Raw genomic sequence first — 18,855 nt, forward strand, 5'->3', positions numbered from 1 at the left:
CGTAAATCCCCCCGAAATCCGTCGTTGACCGAATTAACAAGTGGAGCAGCCCGCAGCGGCGCAACGAAACTCGGCGGTACGGAAATGAGTGCCGGGGAGAGGTGATAAAGGGAGAGGAGAAAGATGACGGTCCTGGGAGGCGAGCAGCAAAGCAAGGAACCGAGGGAACCGAGGCGCAAAACCTATGACGGATTAAGGCTTTCTTCCGCGCTGGAGGCGCCTGGAGCAACCGATTGACCTCCATATTCCCGGCTGCCTGAACCAGGAGCCGTTCTGAGCCGCTTAAGTAGGTAGGATTTGGTTTCCTGGAGCGTCGAGTGCCTCGGCCGAGCTCTTTTACGTGGGGGCACAAGGCGCCACCCGGTGTTTTTTTTTTCCCCCCTGTTTTCTCGCGCGCATAATCGCCTACGCGCTGCGACCCGTCGCTGCTGCTTTGATTCCGTCGCCGGCGGAATACGGCCGTTTAGTCCGCGGGGACTCCGCGGTTCGCGCAATGATCGCTACTCCATTTGAGGAAGTGGTAGAATGCAGTGTACGGGCCTTGCGGATGGTAATAAGACTCGTCTTTTAATGAATAACTCGAGCAGCGAGCTTCTCGTGAATACAGATTTTAATGTTTGGTATTTATCGTAAAGAACGTTTTCACTTGGGAAGAGGTACCTTTATTAGGGTGCGTTAATTTTTTCAATGTTTGGATTTTAAAATCGACTAATGGAGAAACTGTACAATTTCAGGTTGAAAATTAACCACTACTTAGCTTTAAGTTTTGGGTAATACATCATTTACCTAGTTGGAATTTCATTTGAAATTTTAGAACAATATGAAAATTGCTAAATGTTTTTAAAAAATTAATAATTGAGCTTATGAATCGCAATAGAAGCAAACAAGATGTTGCTTCTTTGGTGGATTTTGTTAAGTAGCATTAAATTTACTACATAGATGACACATGGCTAGATCTGTTGCTAAAGTTACATGTGTTTTCATTTTGTAATAAATACATTTCCATACATTTTCATGTGAATGTAGTAAATACTAATTTCCACACATTTTTATTTTGTCTTATTTTACTTTAAGCAGTATATGAATATGTAATTCGTAGTTGAATCTTACTTAATTTCCAATTTTTCCAACTGTGATTTGCAGTAGCTAAACCTAACACAAATCAATTTCTGAAATTATTTTCAGATTCAGGATTAAAAACAGCATTACTTTGTCACTAGTCACTTTAAAATTTTCAACAATTTTATATCTACCCACAAAATTGACACGCCCTAACCTATATTCTTTGAGTCAATGTTCGAAGAATTTAATGCAATTACAGCATTGCTATAATCGAATATTGCAATGTGATCTTTTAATTAGTTTTTAAAGTTACCTATATCGAGAACTTGGTATTCCACGATGACACTCAACGAGTTGAGAGTTTGACTGAGAAGGCACTCCTGTTAGAAATGTTAGCTGGGGTTATTAGAGATTTTTGGAGACATTGATGAATTGTAACCAAGTAGAGTCTGTAATTAAAATGTTTATATAAGTAATAAGGAATTCCATGTACTAATCAGTTTGATGTATAGAACAGCCAAGATTTGGCAGCACTTTAATGTTATTAATTATTAGTGACCACTGCAAAATAGTCAGTGGGATACAGATGTTTCTAAAATAGGTAGTAAAGTCCAATTTTCTTTAGGAAGGGTAGAACTTTTCCGCATGTGTTTTCTTTTTGTAGCATATTTAGTGAATTTGGTAAATTATGTTGTGCTCTTTTCAACAGGTGGTTAAGATATGATTGATAGTTTATGACTGAGTTTTGTACGTCGCAAGAATGGCAGATATCACTGTGCAACAGTCATTTTGGTCTGTAAGATTAAATAGCAGTTTTTTGAGAAACTCAATTTTGAAAAAAAAACTGTAAGTTTCCAACTTTGAACATCTTTTGTGTGGAAACAGTAATAGTTATTCGGTTGCTTGCGGCAAATTATTCTATGAACCCTCCCGAATACAACGATATAAGTTATTGGTGCATTATGAACATTTAAATATGTTTAAGCAACGATGAAAGGGAAAAGAACACCCGAAATGCACCCACTTTTGCAGATATATTTGAATTTATTTCCAAAACTAAGGGTCTAGGAGAAAATCTGACTACTCCACGCGACGCGGCAGACATTTTTCCTTCGGAAAGCATCAACAGAAGTGATAAGACACATTTAGTTTTCAATACAGAAGCGAAATAGTTTGGCGAAAAGTGCGGCGCCGACAGTGGTAGTCAACGGCGGCGCGCGATACACTGCGGCTCCGCGACACACAATCGCTAAACGCGCGTGACTACCACTGTCGACGGCACACGTTTTGCCAAACTATTTCGCTTCTGTATTGAAAACAAAACGTGACTTACCACTTCTGTTGGTGGTTTCCGAAAGAAAATTTTCTGCTGCGTCGCGTGGAGTAGTCAAATTTTCTCCTAGACCTTTAGTTTTTAAAATATATAGCAAGATATCTGCAAAAATTCAATAATAACTTATATCGTTGTGTTCGCGAGGGTTCATAGAATAATTTTACAGACCATGCAATCGAATAAGTATTATTGTTTGAACACAAAAGATGTTAAAAATTGAAAATTTGCATTTTTTTCAGAATCGAATTTCTCGAAAACTGAGGGTGATGGCGATAAACGGTTTGGGGATTCGTTTTCAGTGCACAAAAATCTATAAAGACGGCTATTAAATGTTACAGAACAGAAAAAAATTCAATTTTGTTGGACAGTGTGTTTGAATCAGTTTTGGTGATTAGCTAGAAGTGTGTCCAGTTCGTATGGCCTATTCTTACTCGTCCCACTATAACTTGGTCTTGAAGAGGTTTACTCAATATTCACGCTGTATAATAAATGTTATTACTGTGGGGGGTATTTAATTAATAACTAAAATTATTTAAAACAGCGTAAAAAAACACATCTAACTGATTCAGACCAAATTATAGTCTGAACTAAATCACTGCTTTACAAATATTAATAACAAAATCTTAAACACCAATAAATATTTACGAAAAAAGAATAACTAAATATAAAACATTAATAATCCAATTCATTCATTCTGTAAATTACAAATTCGCGCGCAAACCACTCATACAGACAGACAACATGCCAACACAAAACCCTACATTACTTTCAGTAACCATTGCTGTGCTCCTCATTGAAAAAAAAAAAACTCGAGTTTTATTTATTCTTATAAATTATTCATTCAGATGCAACTGTCTTCTACAACTTTTTCTTGCATACAGAAGTAATTCCGCTTCTTTTAATACTGCTCACACTTTTAAAGTTAAATATATATCTTTATATTACTATATTGAACACAAGGTCGAAACGTTTTCAGCATTTTTAAAATTCTATTTAACCCAAAACCATACACTACTGATAATGCAGGATCCCTAGGTCATTTTACTTTTTTCATGCCAGGGATGTTGTTAAAAAATTGAAATATGATGTAGTCCACTTGAAATTAAAGAAGGGGAAAGCTTTAAGTCAAGTTTCGAATTTCTGTATAAAATACACCCCTTTGAATTTTCATATTTTTTAATCAGAAGATTTCGGATATTTAAATCATATTTGAAGTTTATCAAAATCTTAATACCAACTACAAATAATTATCTATTTATCGTATTTTTAGAAGTTTATTAAGATCCAGAACAAGAGGCGTAATAGAATTATTTCTAAGCCCTGCTAACAAGGGAACACCGCGAACCCGGACTCACCGATTGGAACGCAACTTTATGGGTTTTTAGGGTGATTCAAAACAAGACCAACGGTGTGTTTCATTTGGGCCTTATCGCCCTTTAACGGGGTGAAAACTAACCTCAAAGTGAAATTGGCACTTCCACTTTTTCGCGTATAACTCCCAAAGTACAACAGACAGAAAAAAATGTTTCAAACAAAAGTTCAATGCTGCAATAAGCGCTACAAAACTCCGTTAACAAAATTTTGAAAACAGTTTTTTCCGTCAGTTATATATTTTTTTTAAACTCTCTTCAAAGTTTTGTTAACGGAAGTTTGTAGCGCTTATTGCACCATTAAACTTTTGTTCGAAACATTTTTTCCTGTCTGTTGTACTTTGAGAGTTATACGCGAAAAAGCGAAAGTGCCAATTTAACTTTGAGGTTAGTTTTCACCGGCTTAAAGCGCGATAAGGCCCAACCGAAGCACACCGTTGTTCTTGCTTGGAATCCCTCTAAAAACCCACAAAGTGGTTCTCTTGTAAGTGCACATAATACAGATTTTGAGTCACTGTATCGTGTTCTTCGAAAGAAATAATAGAGATCCAATTGGAGTTCAACATCGGGCAGGATAAAACTAAATGTCTGATTCCCGAAACGAATCCGTTTAGCCCGGGGCATTTAACTCTAGAAATTCAGTTATTCCAGCTGCGTGTCAATAAATTCAAGCGAGCCATGTCGCAATTTCTCCAGTGACACGCAAGAAGATTATTAAACTTCAAAATTATTCGCGTCCTCGTAACTTCGTCGTCCTTTATCGCCGCTTTGCTCGTTCCTCGGCGATAACGGGCACGGCACCACACCTTCTATGGACACGTGGAAACCGAAATATGGTAATTCGAAGTCCGAAGGATCCTAAGACACTCGTATTGATCGGCTTTGTACTCTTTCGCAGAGAGATACTGAAATATAGCGAGCTTCCTCCGAGTTCCGAATAAATTACGAACGGTGGCTGGCCAATTTACTAATCAGTCCGTCCGCATATTAAAGGAGGATTCCTCAGCGACAGCAAAATGGTACACATGTAGACACATGTGTCTTCGTGACGGTCACCAGTTTTTCGACATCGTTCCTCTAAAAATTGACGGACCGTTCCTTATCTCGTGCGCATAAATTCCTTCCTCGACTCTTCTTGGCTCCTTCGGTCGTTCAGCGACAGAATCGCGCTTTCGGAGGCAGCTCGAGGCTAATAGCGAGAATTCTTTTTATCGGGGAAAAAAATTCGAGAGAATTCGGCGCTGAAGTAAGGACGATTAAAAAATTATTAAAATTTCCTCGTTACAGTGTTTCTTCAGTTTCAAAATTTGGGACTTCAGGTTTCAGTCTGTAGAAACTGTGAGAATTCTTTGTGGGTTGTATTCAATGGAATCGATTCAAAGACTGTGTATTTTTTGGTCGAGAGATTAATTTTCGGAATTGTCAACCTTCTTCTGTGGCGCAAGTAGAATAATTGTTCAAGATGAGAAGTTTACGTTGTGCAATGTTTAAGGGAACATATTTACTGCGCAGTGAAATGCTGCGTTCTCAGCGAAGTTTCAATTGAATTTGGTTTATTTTCACAAAGATTTTTTTACTCTGAGATAAAAATTCTGGAGGTGGTAAATCAGGCACCTATTTCTTGATTAGCCCTATTCCTAACGAGAGTGATCTGTTTTTAAATATATCACACTAAATGAGTTTGGTACAATAGGCTTTACACTTTGAAAGTAATTAGGTAAGGTGAACGTCCCAATTTCTGCTCATGTCGTATTTTTCTCATTATTATATGCGTCACGTTTGTACTATAGTTGCAACAAAATAATTCTAAATTATTTAAAAGCTTGGGGCAATACAGACATCGCTATTTTTCATGAGCAGAAACACGGACATTTAGAGCATTATATATTTAATTACAAATTACTAACAGTTAAACATCTTGAGATATCTTTCTTAAATAGTTTTTGAATTGCTTGATTTGTTATTAAAAAATTAATCAATTATTCCGCAAATTTTGATCAGAAACAAATTTTTTACACCTTCTTTATGATGAGTTACCTCTTAAATCAGCAGAAATTGGGACATTCACCTTACTGTCAACAAAAATGTGGCGTCTTGTATTAATAATTACTAGAGTTTCCTAGAATCTTTCCTCTAAACTATATGTTGTTAAGCAGCGCTACCCTTTTATAAAATAATCATTGGATGGCAAGGAATGGTTAACTAAAAAGGAAGTGTATTTATCAGTATGTACACAGTTTCATATCAGTTCTTTATTTAATAAATAATGTTAATTTGAAGTATGGTAATTGAGTTTATTGTTACTAAATAAATATTAAAAATTGGCACTATAATAGCCAAAAAAATATGTACCTTGGAGAAACTTTTCTAATATTCTCTCTCTCTCTCTCTCTATATATATATATATATATATATATATATAAATATTTAATAAATAAATATTAAATATATATATAAATATTTTATATTTATATATATATATTTAATATTTATATATATATTTAATATTTATTTAGTAACAATAAACTCAATTACCATACTTCAAATTAACATTATTATATATATATATTATTTCTGTCACATTTCAATGTGACTTTCCGAAGGTGACAAATTTTAATATTCTCAACGAAATTTTATTGAAATTAACATCTATTATTAACAATAATACAACTGAAATAACAATACTAATAAATTAGCATTGATTACGTGAAAATTTCTCGTTGCAGGAGCTAAGTTTTTCGTAAATTTTGTTGAAATTAAAGTCTATTTTAATTGATTACATTAAAATTTCTAGTTGGGCGAGCTAAATTTTTCTTATATTTCATTTAAATTAACTTCTATTTTAATTAGTCGGTTTTCAAATATATTCCTAAGGAACTGCATTAACTTCATTTTTTTACGTTTCTAAAGTTAATTATACTTTAAACAAATATATACCGCAAAGAAACACCACCACGAGCCAAGGATTCCCGTGTAAATATGGAGAGGCTAACACTTTATACATTTATTCTACAATTTCTCAAATATCATTTCCACCAAATTCCAAGTTTACTCCCAAAAGGTAACAAGTCAATTAATTACGGTGGCCATATTCTTAACCCTGCCAATCCGGGGAATTTTAAAAGAAAAATTTTCAAAAACAATTTTTCCCCATCAATATTTATTAATCCTCACTAATATATAAAAAGTGAAACGTTGCCTATTTGTTTGTCCTTCTTTCACGCCTAGACGGCTAAACGGATTTCAATGAAATTTTGAATATACATTACACAGGTCCTAGATTAGATAATAGCCCTTTTTTGTTTTGAAAACATCATAAATAATTCCCTGGTGAAACCGGATAACGGGTTAGCTAGTTTGATATAAATCTTCAGAGATATAACACAGTAACTGCACCAAACCAGTTACCTTATAATTTCCCACGCGCTTTATTCAACCCTTGGCAATAAGTTTTCGACCAAACGCAATAGTACGAAGTCAACGAAGAACGCCACAATTTTTTGTACGTAAAACAATGCTGTATAAATATAAAACTCGTGGTTACTTTAAATTGGTCTAATATGAAGGAAATACACCAAACATAATAAAAACATTAATTTATTACCTACTAAAAAAAACAATAAACAAACGAAATGTTGCTTGGAAATAAGTATTTAGCCAACGAAAGCTCTGAGGAAAAAGTATTGGACCATATAAATTTGCTTAAAATCCACATTACCTAATATTTACACTGCGTTCCATATAAGAATAGACCTGCGTCGCTACCGATTTGCGACCGATCCGCGCAGCTCCCACGGATCTGACACACTTGATTGGTCGTAGCACTGTCGCGATTGGTCGTACCACTTCCCCTACCAATTCACTGCCAATCAACAGCGTATCCCTGCGCGAAACGAGTACGCTCTAACGTGGAACGCAGTGTAGTTACATGTCCACGTGCACGTACAACCGCTTTCATGCGTTTTGGCATTGATTCTATAATATTTTCGCATTCCTCAATTGCTTCGCGAAGGAACTCCACCCCAATTACCCTTTAAAAATACATATTCCCTAGAAAACCACCGCCACGCACAATCGATTCACGTACAAATAACCATATTCGCACGTACACTGCGCAGGGACCTAACCCAGCACTCTGAGACTCTTCTCCCTCAAACATCAATTCCACCAAATTTCACTGCGCCTCTGCCGTGGCACCCTCCGCCTCGTGGAAGCTTCCTCCACCGCGCGGCTCCTTCATAAAACAGTCCCCGAGCTCGGAGCACCACGGAACAAGCCCTTCGCATTTTTCAGCGCGGCGAAAATTACTCTATCGAACGGGGTCGGTGAAATGACCGCTCCTCTACTTCTAACGTTTCGAAGTTTACATGGACGGGGCCGGGGGAGGGGGAGAGGGGGAGAGGGGGGACTGGTGAATTATTACGCAGGGTTCACATGGCATCGACACTCGAGCGGGCAGAGGGACAGAGCGGCCGAGGGAGAAAGGGAGAGAAGAAGTGCACAGCAAAGGGAGCATCTGCCCGGGATGCATTCGGCGCTGATAGCTTTGTCGGCTTCTCGCTCGTACACGCTCCTACGCGCTGAGCCGCTTAAGAGACCTCTTCCTCGTCCTCTTTCTTCTTCTCCTTCGACGGTAACACTTCACAAAGGAGTGCATGTATGTATATACAGTTACTCGCGAAATTCAGCGTACAGATAAGGCGGGGAATATATTTGTTAAAAAAAAATATATAAAAAAGTTTGATTTTTTTTAACCAAGTTAATATTTATATCGTACTCTCGATTAATTACGAATAGGCATAAATGACGCACCCTTAAGTTTTTATTGAAAAGAATATATATTTTTCTTCATTGGAAGCACTTTTTTTGTATATTTTTTTAATTTCTTGATTTTTTTTAACGAACTCTATTTATTTTTAGATAAGTGGGAATTTTTTTTCGGACTATTTATATTGATTTTCATTTGAAATTTAGTAAATTCAGATTTATAATCCACTATTTATGCGACACTCTTACTTAAATGGCCAACCACTGTGCTCTTTGCGGTACACAAAATTGAGTGTGCACGTGAAAAGGAGTAGTACATATGTATAGGCAGTAGCGAAATACACCAGCGCTTCGCTGCGGGCCTAAGAGACATTAAGGGGTCATTCTGGTTAGCGCGCCGACAAATTCAGCGATTTTCAGGAATTTATTGCGAAGACTGGAATTATAGTAATGGAATGAAACTTTTTTCTGTTGACTAAACTATATTTGTACAATAAATGAAAAATATAAAAGTAATAAAATTATTGCTTTTAAAATGGTTTTGAAGGCGATTTTGATGACATGTTTGAAAATTTATGCCTCGCTTGTGCAGGTGATTTCAGCAGTTGGACTTGTCTGAATCCAAAAATACAAACAGATTCTTGATCAGTACGACTGTCGCTATGACCCGAACTAGAATAAATGATTTATCCTTAAAATTAACAAAATGGCGGGCAAAATACAAGGATCAATGTATTTCGGCTGTGTTTTCTGTGCTATTTTCGATTTTAAAAGTAGCTTCGACTCAACAGAAATACTTGGTTGTAGTCCCGGACAGAGGCATAGGTGTGCAGAATAAGCAGTTCAATTTATAAAGCAATCGGTTCGATAGATTTTGAGATTTTACCTGCACCATGTGAAAAATTGACGTTTCGAGAAAAACGCTTTCAAAGTTTTCATTTATAGAGGCCCAAATAATTGGACATTTTCAATGAAAATTTAACAGTACATTCTTGAGGATATGTACTTTCGAAAAATGTTTTAAAAAAATCGATTTTTTCAAACCGTCTAACCAGAATGGCCCCTTAAGGACTCCATGAAAATACATTTCACTCCTTTTCACCACTCCCTAGGGGTTGATTAGGGCAAAATCCTGAAATTGTTTTTTTAGGTATATATGTGGGTAACCTTTTGAAGTAGAAACCAAGTTGATATCTAATCAGGCCGAAGAGATTTTAAGAAATCCGTGGAAACACATTTCACCCCTTTTCACTCCCTTAGAGGTTGATTAGGGCAAAATGCTGAATCCGGCTTTTAGGCATTTGTGTGGGTAACGTTTTGAAGTAGAAATCAAGTTGATATCTAATCAGGCCGAAGAGATTTTAAGAAATCCGTGGAAACACATTCCACCCCTTTTCACTCCCTTAGGGGTTGATTAGGGCAAAATGCTGAATCTGGTTTTTAGGCATCTGAGTGGGTAAGCTTTGTAAGTAAAAACCAAGTTGATATCTAATCGGGCCTAGGAAATAATAAGGAATCCGAGAAAATATATTTCACCCCTTTTTACCCACTTCGGGTTGGAATTTCAAAAAATCCCTTCTTATCGAGCACCTACGTCGCAAAAGGAACATACCCTCCGAATTTCCTGTTTTTAGGGTCAGCGGTTTGCGCTGGGCGGTGATGAATCAGTGACACAACGATTATATAAGCATAGATATATGTGTTTGAGATTACATAAGTATATTTGTATTATTAAAACCGAGATTTACACTGTTTGTCCTCTAAATAATTTTGTATACAAGCACAGCTATTTATTGCTTACGTATGAAAGTAGTGACTTAATTGATTTATCAACTGAAAGTTTTAACAATAAACACGTTTTTGAACTTCGTAGCTCATTTTCAGGGAAAGTTGGACTTACACTGATTGGCTTCTGAGCCCTCCATTTATATATTAGATCGATGTAATATTTTTTTCTCCTCATTGAACCAAAGTGTTTATTAACCCTTCGTGGTCACGCGGGGTGTATCGCACCCCAAGAGCAATTTTCGAGTCGAAATATCGCGCCCTTACGACTTTCAAAGGAGATTTATCACAAAAAAAAATTAAAATTTTAAAATCGCTTTTTTCCCACAACTGTGAAAAATCGCTCATTTTCAACTACATATTTTATCACATCAAAATTTGTAATTCTAGAAAAAGACTATTAGACCATGATTGTATAAGTATTACGAACGTACAATTGTCACTGAAAAGTTAAAAGATTCAAAAATACGAAAATGGTAACTCAAAAAATGACGCTGGGGTACAGTGAACCCCGTGTGACCAATTTGTAATTTTAAGAAGGTGTGACCACGAAGGGTTAAAAGTGAAAATGTATTAGTACAAATTCTTCTTTATCAAAACACGTTCCTCGGCTACGTACAGTGGCTCGCATTAATATTCGGACACTTTTTAAAATCGCATAACTTTTTTATCCGAGAATCGCTGATTTCGGGAATTTTCGCGACCTTATTCTGCGATCTTTAAACGTTTGTAGCTCGGAGCAACGTTAACCGATTTTGATGAAAATTTAGTCACAAAAAATAGTTTAAAAATCGACGTTTACTATTCTTTTCGTTATTCCAACCAAATACATTTTTTTTCAAAACGACGAAACGCGTCAGTTAGCAAACTAATCCCTCTAGCTTCTCAAAAAAACTCAAGTCGTTTGGACCAATTCTAAAAAAGTTATGCGATTTTAATAACTGTCCGAATATTAATGCGAGTCACTGTACATACGATGACCCTTCGCCACTATTCTGGTAAAAGTAGAAGTAGCCCTAGTAGCATTTGTTGTCGGCATTTTGAAGGCCAACTAATTCCCAACTTGGGGATACTGTGGGCCAACCAGAAGTGCTACTAGGGAGGTGTAGTAAAAATGATATTTCCGAACATCTCTCACCACCCAGCAGTGAGCGAAGAAACTGTTGCACCGACCTAATAAATAGCACAAATGAAAAGAAGTAAAAGTGTATTAATACCGGCTTGAAAGCTCGTGCAATCGATCATGTGCGAAGTTATTTTTTAGTTATAACGTGAAGTAACTGTTCACTACGTATGCTATCGAATAGAATAATAGAAGGTTATCCATTGTAAAAAAAATAAGGACAAACGTCCCTCTATTTTATTTTTGTCTGGGGTATAAGAAAAATTTGATCAATTGTATGAGTCACTGTGTTTGCAAGGGGAGGGAGCTTCGCGCGCAGGAACAATGACAATATGCTCTTCATTGTTCGTTTCTTCCTATTTTGTAATCCTGAGAGGCATCGACGTAGTATTACACCTCAAAACTGGGGGTTCAATCTGTCATCTTCGTACTATGGCTTTCTTATACAAAAGAGTTTATAACCGTCGACGCGATAATACTTATTTTTATAAGTAACAATGACGAGGTTCGTTCAACATAGTTTAAAATATTTACAAATTACTTTTATCTCGTTGCGTTTATATAATAATAGTAACTTATTTTTCATGCATTGGAATTCTCTGTTATCCACCTTTTTATTTATTTCTGATTAGGAGTGCGAAATTTCGACTTCAAAAATAGAGAAAGTAACGTGTGAACAGCTGTTGTTCAAGCTTTATATTTGGAATAAAATTACAGTGAATCAAGTGTAATTAATAAATAGTCGAAGCTTCATAGATTTAACTCGCAGCGTAAGTTTCATTGACTCCAGTTTGGCTGTTTGAATGGAAGTATGTAGATAGTAGATTGCACTCTGTCGTGGAATGCCTGAGACGTTGCCTCCTTCGAAAGAGCAGAAAAATTGTAAGTAAATGGCATATTATACTGCATAAGTCATAATTCGAATATTATATCTTAACTTAGGAATACTTTTCTCATATTTCCACTAGGTATTCACCTCCTAACACATCAAAGTACTATTATTTATTCCACGCACAGAGTGAGATTCATAAAAATTCTCATATCTTCTTAAGGGACATACGCCGAACGAAATGCAAGTTAAACTTTTCAGAAACGATTGCTTTGAGCGTCTTGAAAATGAAACGGAGACCTCCAAGCACTTTTAAGCCCTTCTGCTCGACCCAGCAAAAGAAGAAACCTACTTTCCACATTTTTCAGTTAAGAATCTTTCTTATCAGCTGTAGCATAATAAAATCGCCGTTTAATGCGTACAGAGAAAAAGACACCTGTGGTTTTTGAAGGGGTCAGAAGGTGACCAAAAAAGGGAATATCTAGAATCTAGAAGGTTGCATCTCAGAAGAAGGTACTTACTAGTAAACGAGAACGAAGAAGTGACGAATAACAGATACTATAAACTGTGATTCAAAAACAGAGTCAAAATTGGATTGTCCTATGTCACTCCATAAGTGCCATTTTTCCCCTTTGTTTTCTGTCATTTTCTACCACCCTTTCACATCTTTTTACTAGCTTCTCCATTCCCCTTAAATAAAATTCCCTTAATTTTATTTAAATGAATTCACCAACATTTTCGTGTTCCTCCCTTTTTTCACTTTTAAATCCTTCTTGACACTGACTCACGCTAATAATTTCCCGATACACTGAAAGAATATTTTTCACAGCTACACTTGCGTTATTTTCTTTATTCAACTCGTACAAGATACTGGATAATATATTCTGCTTGTAATAAATGAAATATTCGATTAAGGTATAGTCATAAACTTTTAATACAACGTCGTCGAAGATCCCTATTCAACACCTTGACGGCCGCAGCTTTTTACACGCGCAGACTGTCCATCTTTCTCAATTTTCCCTTATTGGAAAAATATATTTAGACTGATAATATTTTCAATATTCCTTGCTTCTAGGGAGCCACGCGTGGCTTGACACTAGGGCTGGGACTTTAATATTCGAATATTTTAGAAGTATTCGAATGCTAGGAATAAACTTCGAATATTTGAGGATTCGAATGTTATTATTCGAATAGAATTCGAATAGCATTCAAATACTGAAATATTCGAGTAGCATTCGAATACTGAAATATTCAAATAGTGAAATATTCGAATATTGAAATATTCGAATAGTGAAATATTCGAATAGTGAAATATTCGAATATTGAAATATTCGAATAGTGAAATATTCGAATACTGAAATATTCGAATAGTAAAATATTCGAATAGTGAAATATTCGAATACTGAAATATTCGAATAGTGAAATATTCGAATACTGAAATATTCGAATAGTATTTCGATACTTGGATATTCGAATTATATTAGCAATTATAATAACATTCAAATACTGAAATATTCGAATACTGAAATATTCGAATACTGAAATATTCGAGTACTGAAATATTCGAATACTGAAATATTCGAATACTGAAATATTCGAATACTGTAATATTCGAATACTGAAATATTCGAATACTGAAATATTCGCATAGTATTCGAATAGTATTCAAATACTGAAATATTTGAATACTGAAATATTCGAATACTGAAATATTTGAATACTGAAATATTCGAATACTGAAATATTTGAATACTGAAATATTCGAATACTGAAATATTTGAATACTGAAATATTCGAATACTGAAATATTTGAATACTGAAATATTCGAATACTGAAATATTCGAATAGTATTTGGATACTTGGATATTCGAATTGTATTCGCCAAATAACTGAGCAACTGAAGCATTCGAATATTCGAATACCGAAGAATTCGGCAATTAGTCCCAGCCCTACTCGACACACAGTCCACTGCTTCGCTCAATTATTTGTTAAGGTGCTCCGTGTTATTGTAATCGGTAACGTAACCGGTCGCGAGCAGTCGTGGCTTGAGCACTGTAGTGTAAACATCGCGAGTTTCTCACCGTTCCTTTACATTCCTTTCATACTATTATATTAAATACAATTTGATATGTAGACTAGCGGAGTGTAATTCATTCAAAGGACCAAGAGAGTAATTGATTAGACAAAATATATCTGCTCGCGCCACCGAAACAGCATAGGTATTGTAAACAGAGTATAAATCTTGGAATGGTACATTTTTGTCGATGATAAATTCTGGTGGGTGTGCAAACGAATACAAGTCAAATTTTACCTAAAGCTTAAACAGTTTCTTTTTTATGAATCGAAGTTAAAAATAAAAGTTTCCTTTATCCAAAATTTAACGCCTGATCTTACATAGCACTTTAAATATTCTAAGGTCTTCCTGCGAAACTAATACTTCCGACTTGTACTCGTTTGCTTGACCACTGGTGAAATATGACATAAAATTGATTTGTTAGGCTCAACGAAATTTGTAGATCAAAGTCGTGAAATTATGCAGACGTGACAGCGGGTGTGAGAGTGTTAATTTATAGCATTGTGACAAGTAGTATTTTCATAAACTTAGATTTCAGAAAAACCTGTTTAGTTACGAAGTGGCCTGATAAAACAATTTTTACTGAATTTTATTACCTATACCTGCGCCCTGGATTCGCGTCCAAATATTGAAGTGTCCAACGTCCACTGCTCTCCTACCGCGGCGACATGTCGTCGGACTCCTTTTCAAACGAAATTTCGCGAGAGAAGCGTGACGCCATTCAGGTGTACTGTGTGACATCGGTTGGGATTAACGTTTTGTACACAGTTGGAACGTGTTTTGTGTTTGCGATTAAAATCTCCGATCAACGGTGCAGCTACGTGTGTTTTCCTTATGTTTGACACTCGCTATGCAGGCCCTTTCTTTCTTGGAGTACAGGGTCTGTCAAAAGAGGTGGTCGACACTTTTGATATCAGTCCTATTTTCACGTATTCACTTGAATACAGGCTGTTCGGTTATTCACTGGTCTCCAGGCGGTGGTTACGGATGTAAAATGAAGAAAATTAGTTCAATCAAGCGGACAAATAAGATAGGTGGGGTAGATGTCCCAATTACCGTGCTTTGACGCCGACTTGCTCGCGAAGGAATTAATTACTGACTTCTCTTACTTTAATTTTGCTTGGTGAAAATTTATATCGGTGTTTTGAACTTTTTTCTTTATTAAGGCATTTTTTTCGGGTTGAAAATGTTAATTTTTCATATTTTTTTAATTGAAGTAAAAATACACGTTTTTGTCCCAATTACCGCGTCCTGAAAAATGCGGTGTACCTATTCCTGTGCGCTTTTTTGAATAGCGTTTCCGCGGTTAGGTTATATCTTTCAACTTTGAACTGTTCAAAACATTTTTTGCTCTACGAGAGGTGTTTTTATGTAATTTTTATATGATCTTTTCATTACAAAAGCAAAGTATGCAAATATAAATTTCTGTTCACTCGTTTTGAGAAACGAAAGTAAGGTTAGGTTTAGCAGTTGCAGAGGGAGCCAGTGGGCTTCGAGGAGCACGGTAATAGGGACAAGCGTTAAATTCCTGTCCCAATTACCGGATTAACTTTAAAAATACGAAAACGTTTCAAAAGTGTCCATTTTGCTATTTTTCCATAAAATTTGAACCTTTTATGATATAATAAACACTTTACATAAGTGCAACTCATGATAATTATCAATTTATTCACTTCTGTAAAGTTCCTTGCCGTTTCCGATAAGGATTTAGGTAAATCCATCGAAATCTACATATGCATTTTTTAATTTTTTTTTACATTGCTTTAATTGTTTAAAAATGCAACCTTCTCGATTGTAACACATACATTAATAGTTTAACTTAATTAAAAAAAATTATTTCCTTATTTATTTATGTGATTTTTTTGTACGGCTTCTTTAAGCAAAAAGCACGGTAATAGGGACAGGGCACGTTAATCGGGACACCTACCCTACCAAATTTTCGATTTATTTAATTTTTATTATTTTTTAGCATCAACTTAGAACTGTGAAACTTCTGATAGAAAATTAAAAACTGTATAAAACCCAGTTAAAGTTGCATTTATTTAACTAACCAACAAAATCTCAACTAACACAATTAAACACAACACCCTTTTAAAGCTGTTAAAAATTCACCACTTTTGCAAAGTAATAAAGAATCTAATATTGCGTGGGGCACCTTCTGCTTTCAGGGCGGCCTAAAAACTGACCAAAACTGACCATAAAAATTTATTTATTTTTAGTTAAATAAATTCAACTTTAACTGGGTTTTATACAGCTTTCAATTATCCACCAGAATGCGTATATTAAACACACACCACAGTACCAAGTTGCTGTTAAAAAATAACAAAAATAAAGCATATCGAAAAAGTTGTAGTTTTTTGTCCGCTACAGTATCTACAAAAAAAAAAACATTTACTCGATATAACACTGCTCCATCGTGGCACCAAGTAATATCCAAGAATAAATAAATGAAAGGAGAAGGGACTAAAGTGAGAGGCTCTCAACAATGAATGGACCCAATGTACTAAGGTTCGTTCACGGTTGAACGTACTGGAGCAACGTGGATTAGCTAATACGCACACGGTCGGTGAGCCGCAAAGGATTGTCCTTTTTCGGGAGACTCAAATCACGCTCGGCTTCTTCGAGGCTGCTCTTTTCGCGCAACTTTCTTCTGTCCTATATTCAAGGAGGAAGGCCAGCTCCAGCAGTGATGGAGATCCCAGTTGCGTCAAATACTGTTTGAAACGTTCAACCCCCAAGACACAGGTCGGTTGGGAACGTAGTATAATAGAAGATGTTAGAAAAGTCTCTTCTTAAAATTTTTATTTGTGGTTGTATAAATTCGTGATTATTTATTATACAGCTTTAAGGTACAAGTCTTTTAATAAATAACTTTTGAGTATATACTGTGTACGAAAAATATTCTACTTCATTCTAACAGCATTACAAATATAATAAATTTGATTAATTGGAAGAATGTGACCACAACAAGTAGTACACTGATTTGTTAAATTCAGAGTTTCTTTTCGGGGGAACAAAGTAGGTATTCTCATATTTCTAAAGATGTTTATTCAATTTTATACGTTGCTTCAATTTCGCAGACAAGGTTGGTGCGAGTGTTGGAAAACGAAGTTAAATAGTTCATGTTACGTGTGGAAAACAACAGAGAGTTTATATTTAAATTCACCGGTATGTTTATTTGTCAATAATGCAGAAGGAGTTAAATTGACGTCCTTTCGTTCTGTTTGTTATCTACATTACAGACCAGAATGTTTATATTTTTATTAAGAAATACTATCTACTCATTTTTACATTAATTATGAAATTAGGTCTGAAACTAACATTAGATCAAACAGTTTTATTTCTTATCTCAAGCACATGTTGTACAGTACGAAAAAATACAGACTAATTCTGCAAAAATTCGCCGAAATTTAAGTTTGAATAAATTATATCTGTAAGTAAACTAAGTGAAATTATAAAATCTGTATTCCAGCGCGACGTGTTTGCCAAATACGTTTGCACTGCCGGTAAAGGGTTTAATTATGCAAACACTAAATCCTTTCCTAAAGCTAATTATCGACAATTAGCAATCGTCAATTCAGCGGATTCAGGATCTACTGCTGAGCTCATTATACAGCACGTTTGTTATCACATTAATTGGTAATTATTCTACGTTACACATAGTTTTATTACCAAGGCTCACGCGCCAAAATCTGCTCCAAGAATCCCAAATCTGTCAAAAACTGTTTGTTCATCTTCTTACTATATAATTCTCCATTTAAATTATTACATCATTGTGCCGTCACTATAATCATTGTGGGTATATATAAATAGGAAGTTAAAAGCAGAAAGCTCTTAAAGACACACTGGCCCAAGGGTAGCTACTGTAACACCGCTTCTAAAAATTTGAATTCTTTTTATTTCACACCATTCGAGGCAGGGAAACTTGAGAGATAGTGCACTAAATAAAAAATAGCAACGTTAAACGAAATATTCATATTTGCTACATTTACTGATTTGTTGCTTATAAAAATGGACGTAAGGATCCTTCAATGTGCATGTACTTTCCATATAAAGTGTGTAGCCAAATTATTATACTCAAACAAAAAGATTTATACGTTGTAAGTTTAAGCGATGGAGTAAAATACTAGAATAGTTTTTAGTGTTATAATATTATTTTTTAATACTAGTATATGTGTTTAAGAATGCAAATTAAATACATTTATATACGTTTAAGAGTATATTGTAAGAGAAATACAATTACTCAATTGGCGACTCCGCCTTTAGCTTTTATGACGGCTTGGATTCGGCGTGGCATGCTTTCAATGCATGCTGTGGCTACTTCCTGCTGTTTTGCAATATTCTGCCATACTCTGGCGATATTCTCTATTATTTCTACCTTATATGTAATAATTTTATCTCCGCCCTTTTGAAAACAAATGAGATTTATACGTTGAAAAATTACTCACAGTGTTGCCAGATGTTGTAGCTAACCAATAAATGAAAAAAAAACAATAACATTCATGCGTTGT

Source organism: Andrena cerasifolii, chromosome 13 (assembly GCF_050908995.1).
Source record: "Andrena cerasifolii isolate SP2316 chromosome 13, iyAndCera1_principal, whole genome shotgun sequence".
In the NCBI taxonomy this organism is placed as follows: Eukaryota; Metazoa; Arthropoda; class Insecta; order Hymenoptera; family Andrenidae; genus Andrena; species Andrena cerasifolii.